Consider the following 8,170-nt stretch of genomic DNA (forward strand, 5'->3'; position numbering starts at 1 on the left):
CGTGATTGGCATGATGTGAAATGTTGTAGTTACATTTCTCTTTTTTAGTTTAGTTTACTTTATTAGGATAACACAGAAAGTCTGGGACTTATTTCCATTGTGGTCCTCTTGAGACAATATGGCTAGACAAGCTCGAACACAGTATGGCAGTGAAATAATACAAAAACAGAGAAGAAGAACATCTACAGTAACTGTAGATGTTCTTCTTCTCTGTTTTTGTATTATTTCACTGTTGAAGTCGGAAGTTTACATACAGCTTAGCCAAATACATTTAAACTCAGTTAATCACAATTCCTGACATTTAATCCTAGTAAAAATTCCCTGTTTTAGATCAGTTAGGATCACCACTTTATTTTAAGAATGTGAAATGTCAGAATAATAGTAGCGAGAATGATTTATTTCAGCTTTATTTCTTTCATCACATTCCCAGTGGGTCAGAAGCTTACATACACTCAATTAGTATTGGTAGCATTGCCTTTAAACTGTTTTACTTGGGTCAAATGTTTCGGGTAGCCTTCCGCAAGCTTCCCACAATAAGTTGGGTGAATTTTGGCCCATTCCTCTTGACAAAGCTGGTGTAACTGAGTCAGGTTTGTAGGCCTCCTTGCTTGCACACACTTTTTCAGTTCTGCCAATACATTTTCTATAGGATTGAGGTCAGGGCTTTGTGATGGCCACTCCAATACCTTGACTTTGTTGTCCTTAAGATATTTTGCCACAACTTTGGAAGTATGCTTGGGGTCATTGTCCATTTGGAAGACCCATTTGCAACCAAGCTTTAACTTCCTGACTGATGTCTTGAGATGCTGCTTCAATATATCCACCTAATTTTGCTTCCTCATGGTGCCATCTATTTTGTGAAGTGCACCAGTCCCTCTTGCAGCAAAGCACCCCCACAACATGATGCTGCCACCCCTGTGCTTCATGGTTGGGAAGGTGTTCTTCGGCTTGCAAGCGTCCCCCTTTTTCCTCCAAACATAACGATGGTCATTATGGCCAAACAGTTCTATTTTTGTTTAATCATTTATGCGGTTTTGGAGCAGTGGCTTCTTCCTTGCTGAGCGGCCTTTCAGGTTATGTCGATATAAGACTCGTTTTACTGTGGATATAGATACTTTTGTACCTGTTTCCTCCAGTCTTCACAAGGTCCTTTGCTGTTGTTCTGAGATTGATTTGCACTTTTCGCACCAAAGTACGTTCATCTGTAGGAGACAGAACACGTCTCCTTCCTGAGTGGTATGTTGGCTGCGTGGTCCCATGGTGTTTATACTTGCGTACTATTGTTTGTACAGATGAACGTGGTACCTTCAGGCGTTTGGAAATTGCTCCCAAGGATGAACCAGAGGTCTACAAATGTTTTTTCTGAGGTCTTGGCTGATTTCTTTAGATTTTCCCATGATGTCAAGCAAAGATGCACTGAGTTTGGTAGGCCTTGAAATACATCCACAGGTACACCTCCAATTGACTCAAATGATGTCCATTAGCCTATCAGAAGCTTCTAAAACCATGACATCATTTTCTGGAATTTTCCAAGCTGTTTAAAGGCACAGTCAATTTAGTGTATGTAAACTTCTGACCCACAGTGAATTATAAGTGAAATAATCTGTCTGTAAACAATTGTTGAAAAAATATCTGTCATGCACAAAGTAGATGTCCTAACCGGCTTGCCAAAACCATAGTTTGTTAACAAGAAATTTGTGGAGTGGTTGAAAAACGAGTTTTAATGACTTCAACCTAAGTGTATGTAAACTTCCGACTTCAACTGTGTCTCATCATTCCAGTTACATCATAGGGGTTATTCATATGGGCACAGAAGACATCAAACATATTTTTACTTTATTTTTAAAGCTGCCCAGAGAGGACGTTGTTTTTATGGGCAGAGGCAACTCTTTCACTTTGATATCTGGGTGCAGGACCATAAATACTCCTGTAAACCAAACCTAGTCTAATCTGGGACACCCAAGCCTCAACAGGCAGCCAGTTTAGTTCCTGTAAGCAGCTCCTGCCTATGTGAGTACGTGGACTCACCTTCAATACTACCCTGATCAGCTTATTCTGGGCTATCTGGAGCTTCCCCTTCATAAATTTAGATAAGCCCCCAAACCAGGAAGTACTAGCATAGTCAAAATGGCATTGAATGTGGGCAGTAGCTAGCACTTTCATGGAGTCCTTATCAAGCAGCTTGGACATTCTAGCCAAAAACTTAGTCCTGGCATTAACCTTCCCTAGCACTTTATTGGCCATGCTCACACCTCCCAAGCTTCCATCAAGGATACATCCCAAGTAGCTAACAGAGGTTTTAGTAGTCAGCACCTCACCCCCTAACTCCACTCTGATTTCAGACGACCTACACAATTTAGGTCTGGATCCAAAAATAACTGCTTCAGTTTTCCCTAAGTGCAGAGATAGCTTATTATCTCCAAGCCATTTGCTAATGTTAGTAAGCTCTGTGCTAAGTATGCTCTCCAACATAGTTTTACTTTTGTGAGACACCAAAAGTGTAGTCATCTGTATAAAGAAAAAGACGGCAAGAACAAGCATCTTTCATATCATTAATATACAATAAAAACAGCAGAGGCCCAAGCACCCTCCCCTACGGAACGCCACAACTCTTTGGTTTTGCCTGAGACAGTGAACCATTAACCTCTACTACTTGCTCCCTTCCTGATAAATAGGACTTTACCCAGCCTAGAGGGATACTGCTTAACCCCAGTGCCTCCAGTTTGGACATTAGGAGACAGTGGTTAACTGTATCAAAGGCCTTCTGTAGGTCAAGCAGTACCATTCCACACAGATTTCCCTTATCAATCTCTTTCCTGTTGAAGTCAGTCAAGTAAAGTAGACATGAATCAGTGGAGTATGTTTTTCTAAAACCCGACTGAAAATCATACATTAGACCCTGTTTCTTAACATATTCATACATTTGCTCATGTACAACTCTCTCCAGGATCTTTGATGTTACACAGAGGATAGATACAGGCCTATAATTCCCAGGGTCAGACTTTATCCCCTTCTTATACAGAGGTATAACTTTAGCTTATTTCATGTCCCTGGGAAAGGTACCTTGTTCAAGAGAGAGATTAACGATATGCGTAATACAAGGGCCAATTTGCTCAGCAGAATCTATAAGAAACCTTGCAGGAATATTATCCAGGCCTGTGGCTTTGGAGCATTTAAGCTCTGCCAGCATACTGACTATTTTGGCTGTTTCTACCTTTGCAAAAGAAAGAGTTTGGCTGAACCCCTAACTTTACATAATACTTATTGACTTGGTTGCTTCCATACAGACCAGAACTGGTGCCCACCAGCTTGCTAACCAGCTTGCTGGCAACAGAAGTAAAAAAAAGAGTTGAATACATTAGCAACCTCTGCTTTTTCATATACCATCTCCCCCTTGATGTTCAGTCCAATACTGTTTAGTTTGTTCTTGGTAGTACTACTACAGCCTAGTTCCTTAAATGATTTCAAAAGCTTTTTTTGTTCTCAGCAAAGTAACCCCTCTTAGCTTCATCCATCCTGCTCTGTGCTTCATTTCTGTGACGTTTATATAGGACAAAATCATGCTGCTCTTGAGAGTTTTTAAATTTTTAAAGGCCTTATTCCTTGCTTGGATAGATTCTAGAATCTCATGATTAAACCAAGGGCTAGATCTCTGCTTTACCCAGAACCGTCTAATGGGAGCCATCACATTCACCACATCAAGGAATCTACATTTAAAGACTTCCCAGGCACTGTCTTCCCCTACACTATCTAGCACAGGTGACCAGTCAATTTTACCCACTTCCTCCCAGAACTTTTCAACACAGTATTTTTTGAGTCCTCTGATTCTAACGGAATCGTAACAGGTTAGAATAACTTACGCAGCAGGTTAGGAGATTGAAAGTAGCAGGTTAGGAAAAGGGTTAGCTAAAATGATTATTATTATTATTTTCTTTAACTTTTTACTTTAAAAAATGCACAAATCACAGACCAACATGGTTCATCAAAAGAAAAAAAAAAGTATCTTTACATTTGCTTGCTGAGAAGGTACCTAAAGATCCAGTCTCAAATCCAAATTGGAATGATGTAAAACAATTAAGCTTGGTTTATTAAGGGCTAGTTTCCAGGCCAAAGATGAAGCCTCGTCCTGGACTAAAAAGCTTTCAATGGAGATTCTCCATTGAACATGCTTTTTAGCCCAGCACTAACTTTAGGCTTAATCTGAATGGGTATGCCTATAGCCTACATTTCACAATATGACATTGAAAAGTATGTTAAGAAAAGTATTTAAAAGACAGACTGCAGAGGTGATGAATTCAGTTAAGTGCATTCTTTTGTTTTGTTTACATTACTCCAATTTGGCATGTTTCCTTGACTGCAGTCAAATGTGAATGTTGACAGCAGCTAAAATATGGCAATTATGGCAAGCTATTTTGTAACACTCATTTAGGTAAGCCCCTATTGTCTCTGGCTTGTTGTCTTTCTGTTTCTCCATGTCAGTTATGCAACTCATTTGTTACGCAGGCATTGCTTTTGTTTGCTTAGCCTTTCAAAATAACTTTACATTTGTCTCTCTTGGTAACATAGTGTGCTACTGGGTAAGTCCATCACTCATTGGCTTATGGGTAGTGACACACCCGAGTTGTTTTCAGGTTGTTTCCCCATATTGACACTTCCACAGCGTAGCTTGTTAAACATGCACAGTAGATGCCAGCTGCCGTTCGAGGAAGTATGAGATTCAAGTGAACATTTGAAATTCATCCGAGCACCTCACACTGGTTTTGTACCCTCAGTGAAATCTATTAATGAATATGGTATGAATATGTTTGTATATTTAAAAAGGTTGAAGGTGCTGCCTCTGGTGGCCAGTTTACTAAATTGGATATATAACCCATGTCGCGATATCACATGCAAACCTATTTGTATGCCCTAACCCATCTGGACAAGACAAATACCTATGTAAGAATGCTGTTCATCGATTACAGCTCAGCATTTAACACCATAGTACCCTCCAAACTCATCATTAAGCTCGAGAACCTGGGTCTCGACCCCGCCCTGAGCAACTGGGTCCTGGACTTCCTGACGGGCCGCCCCCAGGTGGTGAGGGTAGGTAACAACATCTCCACCCCGCTGATCCTCAACACTGGGGCCCCACAAGGGTGCGTTCTCAGCCCTCTCCTGTACTCCCTGTTCACCCACGACTGCGTGGCCATGCACGCCTCCAACTCAATCATCAAGTTTGCAGGTGACGCTACAGTGGTAGGCTTGATTCCCAACAACGGCGAGACGGCCTACAGGGAGGAGGTGAGGGCCCTCGGAGTGTGGTGTCAGGAAAATAACCTCACACTCAATGTCAACAAAACAAAGGAGATGATCGTGGACTTCAGGAAACAGCAGAGGGAGCAACCCCATATCCACATTGACGGGACAGTAGTGGAGAGGGTGGAAAGTTTTAAGTTCCTCGGCGTACACATCACGGACAAACTGAAATGGTCCACCCACACAGACAGCGTGGTGAAGAAGGCGCAGCAGCGCCTCTTCAACCTCAGGAGGCTGAAGAAATTCGTCTTGTCACCAAAAACACAATCGAGAGCATCCTGTCGGGCTGTATCACCGCCTGGTACGGCAACTGCTCCGCCCATAACCGTAAGGCTCTCCAGAGGGTAGTGAGGTCTGCACAAGGGCAAACTACCTGCCCTCCAGGACACCTACACCACCCGATGTCACAGGAAGGCCAAAAAGATCATCAAGGACAACAACCACCCGAGCCACTGCCGGTTCACCCCGCTATCATCCAGAAGGCGAGGTCAGTACAGGTGCATCAAGCAGGGACCGAGAGACTGAAAAACAGCTTCTATCTCAAGGCCATCAGACTGTTAAACAGCCATCACTAGCATTGAGTGGCTGCTGCCAACATACTGACTCAACTCTAGCCACTTTAATAATGGAAAAATTGATGTAATAAATGTATCACTAGCCACTTTAAACAATGCCACTTTATATAATGTTTACATACCCTACATTACTCATCTCATATGTATATACTGTACTCTATACCATCTACTGCATCTTGCCATCTTGATGTAATTAAATGTATCACTAGCCACTTTAAACAATGCCACTTTATATAATGTTTTCATACCCTACATTACTCATCTCATATGTATATACTGTACTCTATACCATCTACCGCATCTTGCCTATGCCGTTCGGCCATCACTCATTCATAGATTTGTATGTATATATTCTTATTCATTCCTTTACACTTGTGTGTATAAGGTAGTTGTTGGGAAATTGTTATGTTAGATTACTTGTTAGATATTACTGCAGTCAGAACTAGAAGCACAAGCATTTCGCTACACTCGCATTAACATCTGCTAACCATGTGTATGTGACAAATAACATTTGATTTGTAATCATGTTTCAGTACTATTACTTGGATCAATACTGACAGTTTGAGCAAGCAGTATTATTCAAATGTCCAAAGCCAATATCATGCGAGGTCTTATGGGTCGCTCCACAAATAGTGCCTTTTATATTCTTTAGACAAATAAGTGTGTAGATTTGTCTTAACATTTTTTATTTAACAATTGGATAACCCATCTATGCTCTAACTAAACCATTTGTTTTATCTGAAGATCCCTGTTTTGGCATGTCTGGTCATATTTGTCCAACTTCTAGGAATAATTTAACCCACTTAACACCAAGGTTCTCCCCGGTTTTCACCATCAGTGGAAAGCCCTAGTTATTTTGCTGCTTTGGGAATGTCATTTCTGAAGATTTTTACTTATTTCATGTGATTATTGATTTATTTACATCTGTCCCTCAGGTTTAATGTCAACCCTCTAACGTGAATTGAAGTAAAACTATTCCTTATACATTTTTTTAACATATTGAACATCAATAGTCAGATTACAGTATAAAAAGCAGGTGAGCTGTTTCTACTCTTTTTTCCCCCATTTTTTGGTGTTTTGTGGTGGAAAACTGAGCGCGCTGAGCATAACATGTCAACTCTGTTACCCATATAGATGGCAAGAAATGTTTTAACAAGTTCAAACCTCCTGAGATGGGAAACATATTTATTATGAAGTTAAGCATGTGCTCTTTATGACCATGTTAAAATTTGGTGAAATAAAGACCATTCGTGTAATGACATTTATGCTTTGGAGTATTCTGTGGGGTCTGCACTGAAAAATTATTATTTAAAAAGTGAGCTTGAACAATAATACAGGCTAGAAAACACAATTTTAATACTTGCAAACTTGAGTAACAGCTTTGCTAATACCCAAAGTATGCAATATATAATTACAGGTAAGCACAGCGATGAATGAGGATCAGTGTTAAACTCAGAAGGATTAGCAGGAGCTTCATAAAGCTGAGGATATTTCCTCCAGCATCTCCTAGTGACTGTGGCCGTGGGTGTTTGTGTGCAGTGAGTGTGTGTATGCAGGTAACAGGCTGCTCATTTGAGTGGTGGAAATCAGACAGCATTAAAACCTCACCTGAGGCTGACACCAATGTCTTGATTCTATGGCGCTTCTGTGTACCCGGCCAAATGAACCCCGTTCTGGGTGCCGAGGAATGTGCATTAGCCCCGTCCCGTGTGAGAGTCAAATTCACCTCAGGTGCACCCCTCCCCTTCCACATCCAATCCCAGAGATAAGGTACCGTTTCACAGCCGTACAGTGGGTTGGAATGTGAAAGAGCCAGTATCCTCCACAGCCACTATCAACCCTAAGGCACATGAAAATCATTTTTGTAAATTCTTATTGCTCAAATAATAGGATGCAAACGATTAAACAAACAAAGCATGCAACAAGACAGTGTTTACCTTGCTGAACTAAAGCCTAAGTCTTAGCCTGGGGTGAGTCCAGGTGGGCCTCCGCACTAAAGCAAACAGGAAAATAGGAGTGGTGTTCGACAACAATGACAAACATCCATCGAATGGGCTTACCAAGAAAAACTTCCAAAAGTAATACTTCAACTAATTAATCTCTGCCTTTTTTGTTAAGTGCTCCAACTTCTTTGTCTCGAATAAGTCCTTTTGGAAGTTTTTCTTGGTAAGCCCTTATCAAACGAGTGCTTCTAAACCACCTCCATTTGTCAGTCTTGCTTTTACAGAACACTCATTAGGTCCGTTCACACCAATCATTAAACAAGTCTCTATTCAAATAAAGAAATTTGGCACGTT

This window comes from Salmo trutta, chromosome 14 (genome assembly GCF_901001165.1).
Source record: "Salmo trutta chromosome 14, fSalTru1.1, whole genome shotgun sequence".
Taxonomy (NCBI): Eukaryota; Metazoa; Chordata; class Actinopteri; order Salmoniformes; family Salmonidae; genus Salmo; species Salmo trutta.